The sequence below is a fragment of the Convolutriloba macropyga genome, chromosome 3 (genome assembly GCF_964194025.1).
Source record: "Convolutriloba macropyga chromosome 3, txConMacr16.3, whole genome shotgun sequence".
Lineage (NCBI taxonomy): Eukaryota > Metazoa > Xenacoelomorpha > Acoela > Convolutidae > Convolutriloba > Convolutriloba macropyga.
In genome coordinates this window covers 11760565-11779959 of record NC_134470.1, presented here as the reverse complement: position 1 = coordinate 11779959, position 19395 = coordinate 11760565, and the positions used below count along the sequence as shown (strand labels likewise).

Below are 19395 nucleotides of genomic sequence, written 5' to 3'. Positions count from 1 at the left end.
ATTTCATCACCGTACACCAGTTTCAGTACTCCCATGAACTCAGATTCGCTCGAGTTCCTTCCAGTTACACTCGGTCAAAGTTTGATTAGAAGCAGCTCATTGCCGAATTCAGACATGTCCCCGTCCTGGTTCCCCTCATTTTCCCCTGTAATTGACCCAGAGAAGGCGCCCAAGTAATTGCTCCGGTGTCGTTTCTCAGCACAATTCTTTCTGGGTCTGAGTCTGGTTTAGGTTATGGTTTCGTTGAAGCCGCAAATTGGAATTTTGAATGGCCCCATTTTATTGACATCAATCAAACCAATATTGCAGGTTCCGGATTAAAAATATTGAATCGGATCCAGACAGAACAGCCGTTTTGTACGTTGCTTATGCCCCCGTTTTCAAGAAATGCCTGATTTATTTTTGAATCGAGTCCTCTTCAATTGCAGATGCATTGTTTTAGGAAGGCCTCAAAGTGGCTGCTTCAGCTGAGTTGTTAAAATTTGAAGAAAATTGGAATGATCACGCTTAGTTGCAATCAAATGAACCCACAAACTTTTGGCCCAAACAACTCAAAGCATCGTTTTCTGAATGTTTTTGTTTTCATTTAAATTGTTCATTTTTGTAAAGAACTCTCCAAAGTAGGCCTCTGAAAATTAAAGCTGTTTTTCAGGGAAGATTATGAAATTAAATTTTGGTGGGGAAATTTGTGAAAAAACAACGAATATAAGTATTTTTATTGCATAAGTTTTCCCCCCAATTCTTTTCTCTTGCCTAACTATATAAAAGCATTTAGTTTTAGCCTTCTAATCCACGTTAATTTTTAATTCAACTTTAGTCAATTCTGCGCAATACAGAAGATCGCATTTTATAAAAAGAAGAACAATCCACGCATAATGAGTAATTAAAAAATTGAAGTATAACTATAACCGCACTCCAAAGTATCCGGTAATTTATTTTGATGGGTTAATTAAAAACTCTTCAATATATTGAAAGATATTTGCAATTTGGTAAATAAGAATTGCTGCGGCTGAAAAAAATTTGTGATTATATCCTACCAGTAATGTTTATCTGTTGTAAAAAATTTTCACTTTATATCCTACCAGTAATGTTTATCCCGTACCTAACTCAACAGCAAATTCAGTACTGAATCAGAGTAAAATTCAGAAATTATCAGTACTGATTCAGACTCTGATTCAGGTCACATTTCGCTCTGAATTCCTCTGATTCAGAGTCTGATACAGACTCTGAATCAGACTCTGATTCAGACTCTGATTTTTGTATCAATCAGAATCTGATTCAGACTCTGATTTTTCTCTGATTCAGACTCTGATTCAGACTCTGATCTTCTCTGAATTTGGGGTTCATGAGCCAAGCTAGGTTTTACCATTGCTTTCGCTCTGAGGTCCTTAAAATATACAAATTCATACAATACCTGTAGAAATTGAAGAAAATTATAAAATAGGTTGTCGGAAATCTCCTCAAGTCAAGTTAAAGACTGATTTTCTGAGACTTTCCAGTATGTTATGTGTGGTTTAAACCCTCCTCCTTTTTCATTCCGGGCTGGGGACCGGCAGTGGCGGAGTTACTGAAATAAACTCTAGGAAAACTGGTATAGCATGGTAAAAAAAAACCAAGCTTGAACAATTTTCCAAAACAAAATAATGACAACTTTTTTTTCAAATAAATACATTCTGACCATTTCTTCTGCAGATTCCACAGTTCATATAGCTCATACAACTAGTTCTAAACCAAAAATACCGGAAAATTGCATTTTACATTGTAAAAATTTTTCATTTTGTTTTCCCCGCCAATTTTGACTAAAAATATCAAAGCAACGGTAACGAACTGAAAACACTTGTTATTAAGCTAAACCACCAAAACGATTGTAGATTACAAATACACACGAACAGACACACACACACACATACACATACGCCTACAGAAGAACACATAAACATATCAACGAAACACACAAACACACACACACACACACACACACACACACACGCATATATATATATATATATATATATATATATATATATATATATATATATATAATTTAATTATATTTAATTATGCAAGTCGCGGATTTTGATTATGCGAATAGTGAAAACTAATAATTCAAATCTTCAAATCTAAGTACTTGTGCCTGTGAAACACACATACAGTGTATTCTACGAACTGCTTTTGTGGAAAACACTGACCTAATTTCCTCAAAAGATTCCAATCCAAGCCAGTTAAGCAATCGTAAATGTTTTCCAGAGAACGAATGGATGAGGTTAAGCATAGACTCTCGCAATCTCATGCACATCACAGATGCATGCACATGAACAAATTTACGAGAAAACAGACACACCACAGAAAGAAAACAAAGCACAAACACAAACAGAAACACAATCACCAACACAGACAAGAGCTCACAACACAACACAATCAAACAGAACACGCGCAAAAAACATTCACACATACGCACACATAGCTCCACAGAAGCACACAAGATTACAAATACGCAATAACGCCTACAAGTGAACACAAACTCACCAACAAAAAACAAGAATGCAAAAAATACAAACACCAAACGCATGCACAAACACAAACCTACACACTAACACACACGCACACACGCATGGTCACCATAGACAGAATTGTGCACAAAAAAGCACAAACGCCCATTCACACACATGCACATACAAGCACCCATACGCGCATAATTATACACACACCTACAAAAAAACAAATCAACAACACACACACACACGCAAGCACTCAAACTCACATCAACTTATAAAGACACCCACAACTAATCACACACACACACACACACACAAATAGAGACCTACACAAAACAACCTCACACAGACACACCAACGTACAAACCACAGGCACATATAAAAACATGGGCGCAAAACACAAACACACACCTTCCCAGAACCGCTGCATGCACACGTTCACCACATGCAGAATTGCGCAAAAAAATAACAAATACATTAACTTCAACACACACACACATGAACAAACGTGAACCTACTCACATATGCGTAGTGACAATTACACACGCACAAACACTCACATACACACACGCCCACAGAAGAACACATAAACATATGACCGACACACACACAAGCACCCAAGCTCACACCTAGACAAAAAACACACAAGCATTATCAAAGGCTACACAAACAAAAAAATCACATACACAGGCACACAGACACACACACACACAATATATATATATATATATATATATATATATAAATATGTGTATATGTATATATATATATATATATATATATATATATATATATATACAGAACAACAAGCAAATAGACCCCCACGCACACATTCATATATATATATATATATATTAATATATAGATATAGATTTAGATATGTATACCTATATATATATATGTATATATATATATATATATAAATATATATATATATATATATATGTATATTCATATATAAATATATATATATATATATATATATATATATATGTATATATATATATATATATATATATATATATATATATATATATATATACATTTATATATTCACACACACAAACACATACACAAATACGTACCATTAACACATAGAAACAAAACACAAACATTTTACTTTTAAACGACAGACACCTGCACCCAAATACACGTGCACAAACATGTTCACCACAAAAAGAATCTTACAAAAAAACACAGACACAAAACACGCCGTGACTCACACATGCGCACACACGAACCTATGCACATATACGTTCACACGCGCACACAGACAAAAAACACACACAAATACACACACAGACACACAGAGAGAGACACACACACACACGCCTACAAAAGAACACAAAAATACGTCAACGACACACAGACACAAGCTCTCAAACACACACACATATACAACAACACAAAAACATAATCACCCACCAAAGGCACAAAAACGCAAACACAGGCACAAGCGTCCACACACACTCACCTCTACGCAAACAGACTCACACAGGACACGTGCACATATATCAGACACGAACTAACACAAAAACAAACATATAAACACAAAGGACACAAAAAACACCATATACCTACGCAAACACACACCTAAACAGAAACACACATAGACACACCACAGACAAACTCACATACAAAAAACAAACAAACACAGAGATAGACAAAAATCCATAACAAATAAACACATAAGTACAAACATTAGCATTCACCCCCACACAAAAAATCCGCACCGAAAGAAAAACACATACACAAAACAAATCACACGCTCACACAAACACAAGCACACGCACAAGCACAAACACAAACACAAACTCAAACACAGAAAAAAACACACGAACAAATTTACATTCACACAACTACACAACTGCATACACCACACATATACAGAAAAACCCTTCAAATATCCATCTACATTATTTTTGGACCTATTGCAAAACAACGCAAAAAGTATTAAAAAAGCTTTGGTAAAGGGTGTATATGTTAAAAAATTTTCTACCTAAATTTTGATCATACCGGTTGTTAGCGTACGTGATGCATTGCATAATTTCTATCCTAAAAATATTTTGCGATTTGACTATAACTAAGAGTTATATATTAAGACCTGAAAATTTGAAAATATTTGAGTTTACGCAAGCAGAAAACGAGCGTGCGTTAAATTTATAGCCAAATACAGGACTTCAACTCCAAGATTTTATTTTGAATGAAGTTTAAAGTACTTAATTTTGATGAAAATTTATTTTGTTTTTTTTTTAAATGTGTGAAGGATTTCTAAGCCTAGCTTGGCAACCAGTTATCGACTTTTAAATTTTTACACCACGCAAAACAAATTCCATTTATATCAGATAAAATGGCTGCTCAAAATTTTTTTGCAACACTAGTTTTGTTTTCAAATATTTAATGATTTAAAAATGTCAATAAAAAAGGAAATTTGTTCAATGATTTTTCAATGAAGAAAAGTGGCGCATGCTTGCCTTGATATAATAGCGTGTTTTATACCTTTCCTTAACCAAAATTTCCCTCAGTAATCAGTAGTCAAATTGGTTCGCTATTTAACTAGGCGTGGATTAAAGAAATAATGAAAATCACTATATTGGTATCATAATACATTTCGATATTTTGATATCGAATAGAAAACTGGTAACAGAATTCTGGCAGACCAAACATCAAGAGAAAAAGATTTTAAGAAAGTCGCATCCATTTTGTTTTACGAATAGGCTTCTCGGTTTCGCATATGAAGCCTTGAAAAAACCGCTTGAAAATTTTCTCAGACAAGTGTTATGACCAAGGGGAACGCTTTGAAGAAAAAAGAATAAGTTAGTATACCTAATTTTTTAAGTTTGGATTAGCAATTTTTTCTGAATTTTATTCTGAATGAAGCTTGTTCGCAGATGAATTATTTCTTTTCAGTGATGCATAAAAGTGTGTACGATCCTTGAGAAAGTGTAAAGTGTTGAAGTTTTTGGAATGGATTCTACGCCTGTCACAGATGATGCATTGAAAACTCCTGCTCTAAAAAAATTTTCCTTTTGATTATACAATTAAGAGTTCAATTCTCAGACATGACAGTTTCAAAACTGTTAGCCGCAAGCAAATAGAAGTTGAACGTTGGCGAAAAACAAAACCCTATCTGAGACCTTTTGTTCGAATGCTTGTTGTTGACGGAAATTTATTTTTTTGGTATGTGTAGATCCAGGAAAAGACAACAACAACAACAGCGATTTCGTTGCATATCAAGATCATGGAATAGTTGATGCCTGTGAAGGATCTCTATGCCTGGCCTGTCACCAATTTCTTGACCTTTAAATTCTGATTCAACAAAAAGATGTATGTGTTTTCTTCACAAAAACAAAGTATCCATTTGTTTCTGATAAATTGGCTGCATTAATTTTCTGCTTTTCAACGCTCTTTTTTGTTTTAACATATTCGTAATGAGGGATTTTTTTGTTTAATACTTTCCAATATTGCAAAAATTGTATCAACGAGTTACACTTTGAAGTTTTTCACTTTGAAGGTCCGTGCTTACTTTAAAAATGTTTTTAACTTTTTCTTACAAAACAATCTTCTCGGTATTCACTATTAAGCTTTTATCCCATTTGAGGAGGCATGGTTATAAACAAAATTTAGTGCAATCACAAAATTCTTATCAAGCTGCAGGTCGATTGGTCCGTAATGACGGGACCTGTCAACATAATTCTGACAGATGAAATATCAAGAAAACGGACGCTAAAAGAAGTCTCATCAACTTTTTTTACCAATATGCAACTCATATTTCGGCTTCTCATATGCTGTCTGAAAAAATTCTCTAAGCTGCCTGAAAAAATTCTCCAGAGATTCTATCTCAAGCCAGTTTTTGAGTCCAAACGCTCTGACGTGGGTCTCTTTTAATACGAAAATATACATTTTCTTATTAATAGCCGCGAAGAGGTAATGTTCACGCTGAAGAGGTCATTTTGAGATTTTTTGTTCCTATATAAGTCACCTCATATTATCTAAACTACACCGCACAAACCCCCCACCCCTATCAAACCCCCCCCCACAACACCCACCTACCCCCCCCCCCAACGCCTCCGCACCCCCCAGTTACCCCCACCTACCCCTAGCCCCTCCTTTAACCTAGCTACCCCCACCTACCTCCCCCCAACTACCCCAGCACTACCCACCTCCCCAACCTATCTACCTACCCACCCCCACCTACCCCTTCCCGTCGCCTAAGTACCCCCACCTACCCTACCCCCCCCCCCTTTACTACCCCAGCACTACCCACCTCCCCAACCTATCTACCCAACCACCCCACCTAGCTCCCCCCGCACCTAAAAAAGTGTCGGCATTTTTAAAACACTTTAATGTGATTTGTTGGGCTATTTTTGTTTTTTTCTCTTCTCTATTTTGGATGTTATGATTTAGGCAAGGTTTGGTTAGAGATTATAATGCACGACGACTCGATTCATTTCGGGTATCCTACAGGCCATGTTTTTACAATCCAAGAATTTCATTAGAGGCCCTTAGCCGCGTTTAGTAGTTCTTCAAGTACTTAGAGTGGTGAAGCTACTGGGAAGGCCGTAATTCATGGTTAACAGGTCATTTTCAGAAGTTTTTGAGCCCTAAATGTTGAACTTTTTTTGTCTTTTTCGGATTTTTCGTTGGACCAGTCTGAAATTGAGGTTTGTAAAAGTTGGTAAAGGTCTTTTGCAAGACGTAATTACTTCTTATGGCCATTTTAAGAGCTATATGTATTGCTACACCAAACATAAACACGGTAATTTATTCTAATTTTCAAAATTTCTAAAGTTTTTTGAATATTTTTGTTTTTTCAGCTCTTGGTGTCACAATAATAGGTTATTTTATAGTTTCTAGTGGAAATGGAATGGTTTTCAACTTCACGAATTTTACCAATTTTTTAAAATAAAACTTGCAGTATTTTCCAATTTTCTGACATTAATTGTCATTAATCAAGTTTTTCAGCTCCAGAGGGCAAGAAAGGGCAAGAAATCTCGTCTAGGATTTGCTAATAGTTTACTGCAAAATTATTATTGGCCATGGCATAAGCCAATTTTTTTTCAAATTTTGGAAAATTGGGGTCAATTTTTATCTTCTTCCTCAGTGGCCAGCGGTTTGCTGCTATTGAGTTTGCTAGTATGTTATTGCAGAGTTTCTAGTGGCAACAAAATAGTTTTCTGTTTTTTTAGATTGCAAATATAAGTAATTTTTCAAATAAAGCTTGAAATTTAAATTTTTTGATCGTTTTCAAATTTTTTGAATTTTTTTTTGTCATTTTCTGAATTTAACTATCTTTATTGGCCAACGAAAATTTTAAATTTTGCAGATGAATTACAGGACACAGGACAGAACTCCACAGAGAAAAAATGAATTTGAACATTTTTTCCAGACACATTTTCGAAAGATATCTGTAAATTTTTCATTTTCATTTGAAGCATTTTTCACATTTCTTTTTGAAGCATTTGTCATTTTTTTCGAGATTATCTACCTTTAGTGTCAAATTAATCTCTTTCAAGTCTTTTGCGTGAGTTAATGACTATATTGCATTGTGTCATAAATGGCCTTCAGGTTAAAACCTTTAAGAGTTTCAGGAATAATTGTTTTTTTTTTTTTAGTTTGATTCTTTTAGTTTCTCTCAACTTTCGAGATTTTGTCTTTTTGGCCGGGATTGTTCAATTGATCTGCTGGTCAGGTAGATTAGGCCTGTTTTTGATTCAATTCCTTGGATTGTATTTCAGGACTTGTCTTGCTATGTTTTTTTAATTCGTCGTCTCCATCGATGATTCTTACGACCTGACTTCTTGGAACTGACTTTTTCAATGACTTCAGTGACCTCTACTGCTTTGCGGTTAAATTTTGTTTCCATGACGTCATTTTTGCTTTTAGGTCAAATGAGTGACTAACCTCACTAAAAAAAATGACTTCTGAACTTGTGGAACTTCAAATTTTATGAACAATTACTAGTTAGTTTACTAGTGTGCATCTAAGAAGTGCCAAATTTGTTTGCCCTCATTGTTGATTATTAGTCTTGAGTTTTTGAATTCGAATATTAATTTTGAAAATGCATTTTCGCGCTTTTTCCTTATAGACTGTATGTGTCATTAAATTGACAGTCCGAATATAACCCAAAAAGTCTAATGGTCTATTAAAGGACTGGTGGTCGATCTGTAAATCTTAATGCTTTAGTTGTTTCAATTCATGGAAGGACACAAGCGTCTATCGCGGCTATTTTCCGGCAATTTGCCGGCTATGTTTTAAAAATTTGAATGCTAGAATTTTTATGAAGTTATCTTTTTTGTCTATTTTGTTCCCTGCGATAATTTCTTTTAATCAAAACAATGCCAAAATGATACAGGAGCACTGAAAAGTTGTGTAGAGCAAATTAGTTTTTTGTATCTTGTTTGTGTCTCATTTGGTTAAAAAGATTGACTATGCATTGAAATGTCTCTTTTGGTCATGTTTCAGAAATCACTTGATTGAAAAAAAGTTTAATAGTTGGACAAAACCACTTGAAAATTGGAGCTTTTCCAATTGTGCTCCTCTCCCCCCACTCCCCAGCTTATTAATTAGGTGCATATTATTTGCAACCCTTAGACCAAAAATTAATACATCGAAGCAACTTTTAATCCCGATCTGAGTTCATAATACTTCTGTTAATGTCCGCTCTCGTTGCGATAACTTTCAAAAAGGATCAATAATCGAAGTCTTTATAAAAAAAACTAATAAGAATTCAAGACTTAGTTTCTTGAGATCAGCAATGTATCGGTACAAAGTCGATATAGCAAGCAAAATCCTGTTTCGGCACAGGAAACTTTATATTTCACAACGTATAAGAATCAACGTATAAGGCTAAACGTATAAGACTCAACACTATATAAGACTCAACACTCATAACGTACGTAAGATTTACATCAGACAACTAGCAAGGTTGTCGGCCAAACGTAATTGATGCTCTTTTCAAGGTCGGAATAGGTCAAAAATGCTATTAATTTGACCTCTAGATTACATCTATATCAAAAAAAGAGATTTGGTCCCACCGGGATTCGAACCGCAACCTCTAGATTAAAGGCCCTAGGTCCTAACCATTAGGCTATTTCCCAGTTGGAACAATCTGTGCAAACGCACCATTAATATGCTCTTTCATTTACGCTTACACGCAATTGCGTCAGCAACATCTTCAGGCCCCAAAACTGATGATTCGAAAACTGGTATCAAATTAACAATAGGGCGAATCAATGAGCCGGATTTTGTTTGAACTTGAGCGGACCGTGCGATGCCGTCGTTACCATAACGTAGACTCAAAATGCGGGCCAGTGGATAATAGCCTCTTGGGCTGTCGCTATCGATAATCCAAACTAGGTCACCGGTTTTCAAGATTTCATCGGAAGGAGTCTTCCATTTACAACGACGATTCAATGTGGGGAGATATTCTTTTAACCATCTTTTCCAAATGACATTAGCGTACGCTTGCGCTCTGGCGTATCGCTTTCGGTGATTGAAGTCATCGACAGGGGTGAGTGAAGGAAGGCAAGTACTGCGATTCTCCAAAAGAAAATGGTTTGGCGTTAATGCATCTAAATCGTTGGCATCGGAACTTACGGAAGTCAATGGGCGGTTGTTTCGTGACTGTTCCACCAGACAGAAAGTAGTGAGGAGTATTTCGTCCGTAAGCCGACGATTGCCAAGGATTGCGTAAAGTGTTCGCTTGAAACTCCTCAGTAGCCTTTCCCAAACACCTCCGTGGTGCGGTGCAGCAGGTGGATTAAACTTCCACTTGACTCCCTTTTGTGCCAGCTCCGAAGCAATTTTCTGTTTGTCCAAGTTTAGAAAACATAGCAACAGTTCTTTCTCTGTACCAACAAAGTTAGTGCCGTTGTCGGAACAAATGACCAACGGCATTCCACGACGAGCAATGAAGCGTTCAATACCCATAACACACGAATCTGTATCCATTGAAAGTGCAATCTCAACATGAACGGCTCTGGTCGTGAGACAGGTGAGCAGGAAACCCGACCTTTTCTCAGAGGAGCGACGGATCGTGACGTGAAACGGACCAAAGTAGTCTAGACCGACATTCGTAAAGGGCGGACACTGGAAGGCAAGACGTTCGGACGGAACGTCAGCCATCAAAGGTTGAACAGGCTTAGTGCTTCGTTTTCTGCAAAGGACACAATTAAAACGAATCGAACGGAAGATAGAACGAAGCTTCAGAACAGCATACTGCTGTTGGACAAGTGCGCGAAGATAATCGTTACCTTCATGATGATTTTTGAGGTGCATATAGCGTAAGAAAACGTACACCAGTGGATGTCGACCGTCGAGGATTATGGGGTGCTTCAAATTGAACTCCAGGTCAGTGAAGCGCTTAATTCGGCCACTAGAACGGAGCAGGCCACCAGGCGCGACAAACGGCGAATAAGCAGCAATAGGGCTTCTTTTACTGATTTTCTTTGAACTGCGGAGTTGCATAAGCTCAATGGGGAAAGACTCTGCTTGTGTAAGAAGCTGCAATTTTTTTTCTGCTGCGGTAATTTCCTCGGGTTCTACTATTTTTCCATCTACAGATCGGTAGGTGGCGTGTCGTGGAAGAATACGTAGGACATACGCAACGATTCGAAGAAGTTTTGGATACGAACTGTATTTGCGCAGATGAATGCTGAAATCGGGATTTAAAGAGTTGGACTGTTGTCCAAAGGGTTGGGATTAGCTGCTTGACACTTCAACTTGATGTTTGACACCACTTCGGTGCCCGGGCGAAACGGAAAGTCAGATGTACGAAGAAAATCAGGACCACGTAACCAAGCGCTGTTCTGCAACGCCTCCGAGGACAATCCCCTCGTGCCGGCATCGGCCGGGTTGTTCTGCTTTGCCACGTGATGCCATTGATCGACCGTTGTTCCTTCTAGAATCCCCGAGACACGATTCGCGACAAATATGGCCCGTTTCTCTAGGGAATTTAACCACTGAAGGACTGTGGTACTATCTGTCCACATGAACGTGCGTTGAATCTGAATGGTGAGCGCCTCGCAAATTTCTACTCTGAGGCGGGATGCCAGCAAAGCCGCTTGGAGTTCGAGTTTAGGAACGGTGAGCACTTTCATCGGAGCTACTCGTGCCTTTCCAATGACGAAGGCTAGTTCTGTTCTTTTTCCGTTGTCTGAGGAATTCACGAGAGCACGCAAAAACGCAACTGCGCTGAACACCTCCTGTGAACTGTCACCAAAGACATGTAATTCCAAGTGCTCGAACGAACCGGAGAAGTAGCTCCTAGGTATTTTCATTAGCCAAAGTTTTGGTAATTCTGCGCTCCAGGACTCGAAGCGCTCAATCATTTCCTTTGGGAGCACATCATCCCAGCTCTGACCGTGAAGTCGCCAGACATCTTTGAGGAGGAGCCGCGCTTTCACAGTAAAAGGGGAAACAAGACCAATTGGGTCAAATATTTTTGATACAAGACTCAATACCAGCCTTTGTGTAACAGCTTTCGAGGCATCACATATTGTTCCGCGGCTTACAACTAGTGTGTCATTCACATGATCCCACTTCAAACCTAGAACGTGGCATGATGACTCCTCTTTTGATGCGCCTATTTCTTTTGGAGCCTGCTCAACTGATTTGTCCTCCAGCTCTTCGAGGAGGCCAGGGACATTGCTGATGAACTTAGTCAGCTTGAAACCTCCCCTATTCAGTAGTTCGATCAAATCGCGCGATATTTTTTGTACTATGATGGGTGACTCCATTGAGTCAAGGTAATCATCCATATAAAATTTCTGGCTAACGGCTTGCGCCGCCTCGGGAAAATCTGAATTATTGTCTCTCGCGGTACGCAATAACGCATAATTAGCGCAAGTTGGTGAATCTTTTGCGCCGAATATGTGTCTTGTGTACTGGTATACCTCAATGTTCCTTGAGGGATCTTCCCGCCAAAGGAAACGCAAAACCGACTGTTCCGCTGGCAAAACAGCTACTTGTAAGAACATACCCTCAATATCAGCGGAAACAGCGAATTGATGCTGACGAAAGCGCATCACAGTGTGGATTAGTCTCTGCAACAGATCTGGACCGGTGAGTAATACACTGTTCAAAGATATTCCCTGAAACTTTGAAGCACCGTTCAACACCCTACGAACTTTTTCCGGCTTGTTAGGGTTTACAACCGGGTGATGAGGTAGGTACCATTCTCTTCCGGCGCAATGCTTGTCGTCTCGGCTTTCCGCTTTGATAACATAGCCTTTATCGAGATCGTCCTGAATTGACTGTGCATAACGCTTGTACAAAACGGGATCTTTACTTAATCTCTTTTCCAAGGATTTGAACTGCACCATTGCTGAAAAAAAATTATTAGGGAGTTTTACTTCGTCTGAAGACCAAAGCATGCCTACATGATATCGGCCCTCATTGTGTACAGTGGACTGTTCGAGGATCTCAGTTGCTCGATGGTCAGAGGCTGAACGGGGATCGACCTGCTTGACAGCCCCATATGACTCCATGTCATACCAAGATTTTATTTGGGATGCTAACTCGGAATCTTGTTTAGCTACTGCCGTGAAACAAGTAGAAATCAGACCAGATGAAGATGGCAACGGACCGCTTAATACCCATCCCAACGGTAAGCGAACGGCAACGGGTGAGGATTTTGATTCGGTTTCAAAATACTCAATCGGGCGGATGGCGTGGTAAGCGTCTTGGCCTAGTATCATCTCGACATTTGCGTAGTCATACGTCTTGTTTGGTAATACTCTTAAGTGAGGATATTTTTCTTGAATGGCAGTATTATCAATAATGTCGTAACCTACTCGTAAATTTGTTTTTACATAAGGGAGTAGATCAAACGGAGAGCAAGTATTTGCGCCTATTGGTTGGACAGTAACCTTTACAGATTCCGTTGTTATAGTTTCTTGAGTATTTATACCATTCACGATCAGCTTTATTGGGGTACCCTTCAATTGAAGACGACCATCGAGCTCACTGGATATCCAAGAGTGACTACAAGCTGTGTCACAGAGAACAAGTGCTCTAGTGCGTACATCTGAAGGACTTAAAAGATCAACTTCAAGAACCTGAAGAAGCCCTTTTACATCAGTTATTGAAATGAGTCCCGAGGAACTAGCCGTTCCCATAGACTTTGCATTTTCAACTGTATTTGATGACGTTTTTACTTTAGTCAGCGTGGCAACGTTGCTTTTCTTCTCAGTGCTTACGGGAAAAATGCGATCTGCCCCGTGAAGTAATGTGTTATGAGTTCTTCGACAGCCCTCAATAGTGCATTTTCGTTGACGTGGACATGTTCGGAATGAGTGCTTGCCGTCCAAGCACGAGAAACAAAGTTGGTTTTCTGCAGCAATCTTAGCACGCTGCGTAGGTGTCTTTTCCTTGAAAGATTGACATCGCCAAATGGGATGTTGACATTTGCAAAGGGCGCAGGACAATTGATCATTTTTTGCACTTTGGGAAGCTTTACTGGAGATATGTTGTTTTGCATTTGCATTAGCGGTAAAGACTTTTGAGGAGACTTTTGTTTTTGTTACACTTATGTTACCATTATCCTCGTTTTTTCCCTTGAAAGAGATTGCTTTCATGCGCTCATGAGCTTCTGCTTTCTCTTTCAGCCAATCGTTAAAATCTAACATGGTTGGCCTCAACCACTCTTTCTTCACGGTGTGCATTGACCAAGATTCTTTTAAATTAGGTGGAAGCTTTTGAACTGCCTGGTTTAAGAGGGACGAGCTACGAAGATCTGTGTCATATGACAACGACCTGAATACGCCAACGAGACTTGAGACTACAGTAGCAAAGCTGATTATACTGTCTGAGTTGTGCATTTATACCGGTGGATAGCTTGACAATTTATCAAGGTGCGCAGTTACCACTGCCTGTGGCTGTCCGAACTTACGCTCAAGCGTTTTCAATGCATCTCTATACATTGACCCACAATAAGCAAATTCCTCAATTGCAGCCTTTGCTTTCCCTGTTACCAATGTTTTCAGGTACGTTAGCTTAATGTCATCACTCAATGTCTGCGAATCAATCGCACTACTAAATTGGCCGTACCATTCGTGCCATTGAAGGGGGTCGCCGTTGTATTGAGAAAGTTTCCACTCGGGTAGGGGATCTCTCTTTCTGAAGCTAAGTAACTCGGCAAGATCTTTTACTGTTACTTGTTGAGATGTTGAAGAGTGCGGCAAACAAGGATGTTGCATGGGTAGTGGATTTCGAGAGTAAGGCAGCGAGGATGAAACGGGGGGATATCCCGGTAGGAATGGTGCTGTTTGCAGCGCCTGGTTATCTACTATTGCACTGGAAATTGGATTAGGGTAGTACGTTGTACCACCTACGGTGCTTACTGAAACAGGTACGCTTGCCGTGACATTAACATTGGACCTCTGCGGAGCGATCGGGAAAACATTTGATTTGGTGTTTGATGGAACATTAGCGAGGGTCCATATATTCAAGATAGGCCTGTAGTGACTGTGTGGTATTGATAAAGCCTGGTTGTGGAGTGGGCTTGCCGAAGCTGCAGGCAAATTTGCTTCTAATTGCGCTGCCAAATGGTTGAGTTGAGCGTTGGCCGGGAAAGCACTATCTTGATTATGTTGAGGGGTGTATGCTGCTGTCGAAAAATCGTGAGCCGGAGATGAAGTTTGTAAATTTCCGGTGTTTTGTGGCTGGTTCGCGTATGCATTGCCTTTCAGAGACAAGCTAGGTTGATTTGTTTGGAAAAACAAACCACGGTAGTAAGCAGATTCTTGATCAGCAAGAGACTGCCAGAACTGCAGTGTATTGTTCGGCAAGCCTTCGTTTTGATTGTTTACTTCGGAGATCGGATTATTGAGTTCAGGCTCTTCGCTGCCTTGATTGATTTGCTGGATCAGATCATCATTTCCAATCAGATCTGAGGGTTGAGAAATCAATTGTGGTAAATGCTGTTGGTTTTGATCGTTCATTTCTGATCGATGGTTCTCAAAAGTATGATTCTCGACAGTATTACCCTGTTCTTGGATAGTAGAGTTACTATTTTGTGCATCTGCTGCCGCGGAAGAAATAGCTTGATCGAAACAAGCGCTGGATTTTTTCTGTTTGCGCGTCAAGATGGCTGTTTTTTGACTACCAACTGACTCAACCCAATCTTTGACGCGATTTTCGCTCTTTGTTGAGTAGATACTGCCATGTTTTGAGGAACTATTAGTGGCGGTCTCTAAAATCAAAGATTCATCGTCCATTAAGTTGATTTCCTGCATTTTAGCTTCAACGAGACGTTTTCGATTTTCCTCATGCCTTTTCTCGAGGTCTATTTGACGTTTCTTAGAAAACAATTCTATCTCATACCTTCTCTCAGCCATTTCACGTTCTCTCTCTGCCATCTCAATTTCATACTCTCTTTCAGCTATTCGATCAGCCGCTTTGTTTTCTTCCTCCACTTCTTATCTTCTAATTTTTGCTAATATAAAGTCTTTCCTGCGAGCCGTTGAAGCTTTCGAAGAGGTACTAGCAGACAAGGATTTGTGGGATCATTGAGAGCTCTTTTTTGAATTTTCGTTGCCCTGAATTGAGTCTATATAGTCTCGGGCATTTTCCATATACTCATCGTGTTTTTTATTCACAACTGCCAGCCATTCTTCTAATTCTGACTGCAGTTTCTCTGCTTGTTCAGTCTTAGCTGCAAGGCCTATCAGGTTATCATTTTTTGCTATACAAGTTTCGAGTAGGTTTTTGCATTTGGTAACCAAACTTTCTACTCTCACTCGCCTCGCTTTTTCGTGGATAGCGTCGTCAATGTTTTCGTAAAGTTTGCACAACTCTTTCTCAATCTTGGCCCTTGCATCATACACCTTAGAAACTTTGCTTGTAAAGGGATTTGACATAATGGGAGGAAGAATACAACAATAGATTAACTTACAGATTTGGTGTACAAACAGAAAGGAAAGATGAAACAATATTTAACTTGGTCTGCAAAATTGGGATTTTAGGACAACAATTTAGGAGATAGAACAAATTGTGAGACACAACAAATTAGATAGAACAAAGTGATCAATAACTGGACAATTCTCGTGACAGGGGAAATAGAAGGTGGGGCGTAACTTGAGGAACGGGAGATTGGAAGGGGAGAATGACCAAGTCTCAATTACTATAGTTTCTATAACCCCTGTAGTTTAAACTGGGGACACAGAACACATAATCTTTTGAGACTCAGAGAGCAAAACCCCAAAGCGTAATAGGAATATAATATTCGCACGCAAGATGAGGACCGGAAACGGTCACGCAGCGAGCGAGCGACAAAACGGGAAAAACGGTGGAGCGGCGGATGCGATAATTGAAACCTTTGACAAAGTGAGTGATGCCAATCGAACGACACTAAAATAACCAAGTAACGAAAGCAGGACACGACGGAGCGACTGAGTCCTACAACTAACAAGCTCTATATCCCCTGTAGTTAAACTGAGGTCACGGAGCCGGAAAGAAATAGGACTCAGTGGAGACTCGAAGTTAACGCCGCTTCAGCGGCGAGTTTCTTATTCTTTTTAGCTCTACGGCGTCGTTTATTGAGTTTGCTATGACGAGTTTTCTTAAGCAAACGGCGAAGTGATTTCTGATGCGTTAAAAAAATGTTAACGATTTAAGTTTCAAATGAACTTTCTGGTGCAATTGATAGTACTCTTTTACTAATTTTGGATCTTTCTGTTTCTGCTTTGACACTAGGTCAATCAGTACATGGATAGTCAAAACGTCTGTTTGCTTAAGAAAACCAAAGATATTTGGTGCTCCGTTTCGTGGGCAATAAACTATAGCCTTCAAACGAGTTTGATAACTTTCTAGCACTTTTGAAAGTTCGGAAAACGCTACTGCTCAAAAATTATTCGTTCGGTGAGAAGTCAACGAATTGTTTATAGCGTCGTGCCAGATTATGACATCAGTTTTGTGCCGGAAGACGTTATCCAACTGATATTGTACCGTTTTTCTTTCGTTAACAGCAAAAGGATTCAAGCTTAATCCCGGAAGTGAAAATACAGTGCTTTTATACCGATTTTGGGTGCCTTTTGGTAGACTATTGATGGCGTGGAACAACGAAAAATGAATAGCACCCAAAATGAATACCATAAGCTCACATCAACGTGTACTTACCGTATCGGGACAAAAAACTACGAACCTTTCTTGTTTTTTTGATGTTTTTTGAGATTTTTTCTCAAAAATCGTTAAAATCGACAATTTTCAAAAATTTAGTCAAAATTCAAATTTTTTTGCTAAATACCTGTATTATACTGTTACCCCAACTACACTGAACAATAATTTACTACTTTATCAAAAATTTGACCAAATTTTTGATTTTTCAAATTTTCGACCTAAAAGTAGCAAAAGATTCGATAAATTTATCGAATTTTTTTTTGAAAGCTGGTTTTTCAGGTTCCTACACCTTCATTACGTTCGATCAATATCAATTTATCAGCTACAAGTGAGTTTAATTTTTTCGAATATAACCAGTTTTTTCTAAGTTTTTTATGTGTTTTTCGTCAATTTTCGGTCACATTCGCCTTTTCTGGTGAAATCCGTCTTTTTCTAACCCAAATTGTCTCGGTCTTACAGTTTTTGTGATGCTCGGTTGCACTGCCCTGAAGACCACGTCAGGATGTTCCAGTCACACAATTTGCATGTAAAAATGATGACTGAAACCACCTCTCTCACTTTTTGGGCTGGGAAGCCGACTCTTCACAAGTGTTCACAAGTCCAGTTGTTGTTGTGCTCCCTGATTTTTTCTCTCGGTGGACCAAAATGTCCGCTCTCGTTGCGATAACTTTCAAAAACGATCAATAATCGAAGTCTTTATAAAAAAACTAATAAGAATTCAAGACTTAATTTCTTGAGATCAGCAATGTATCGGTACAAAGTTGATATAGCAAGCAAAATCCTGTTTCGGCACAGGAAACTTTATATTTCACAACATATAAGAATCAATGTATAAGGCTAAACGCATAAGACTCAACACTATATAAGACTCAACACTCATAACTTACGTAAGATTTACATCAGACAACTAGCAAGGTTGTCGACCAAACGTAATTGATGCTCTTTTCAAGGTCGGAATAGGTCAAAAATGCTATTAATTTGACCTCTGGATTACATTATTATTACCAAGTCCTCCTCTCTAGTATCCTAATCAAGTGTTAATAGTGTTGTTTAAACTCGGGATTTTATTTCTGTTTTGACGCAAACCCTATTTTCATGCTCAAAACTTCGAAATCCCTTTCGAAAACATCAACTGTTTTCTGATTTAATAATCAACTTATTGGAAGACAAAATTGGAATGCAATTTCCGAAAAATATGGATTTGAGCTGATCATAATGTACAATCGAGTCCGTACTGAATCTTCCATCTATTGGTTTTTTGATGACTCAGTTCGGATTTACCCTGTCATTAGTGTCCAGGAAATCAAACCACTGTCATTGTATAATAAAATCTGATTTCTCTATATAACCAGATATGCCATTCAAAACTTTAGTATTATGCTACAAGCCAATAGTTCCGTATTGTAACCTGGTACTAAGTTCCTGACAGATCAAACACAAAGAAAAACGGATGTTGAAAAAATAAAAAATTGTCATAGAGTTTTGGTCCTACAGACAAGCACCTCAACTTTGGCTCCCCGTATACTTACTCAAGAGATTGTCTCCAGCCAATTTTTCACGCCATATCTCTGAAGCGTGACTTATTCAAAGAAGAACTTAATATATGCATTTTTTTCGATTTATTGGCAATGTCCGATTCGACTGGCGATGTTTTCACCAGAATTTTTTTTCGGAAACTTCTTCGTGACCATTTCTCAAAAAAATAAAATTGTGCGTGCACTGGAATTGAGATTGGGATGGTGCCCATTTTTCTTTTGGTTTCAAACATTGTGTTTACCCT

General features: G+C 38.6%; 1 protein-coding gene across 2 annotated transcripts in view; it reads left to right on the top strand.

The window, feature by feature from the left end:
* Positions 1 to 19395, top strand: part of LOC142336860 (uncharacterized) — an 88238-nt gene that overhangs the window by 51093 nt on the left and 17750 nt on the right. The window lies entirely within an intron of this gene.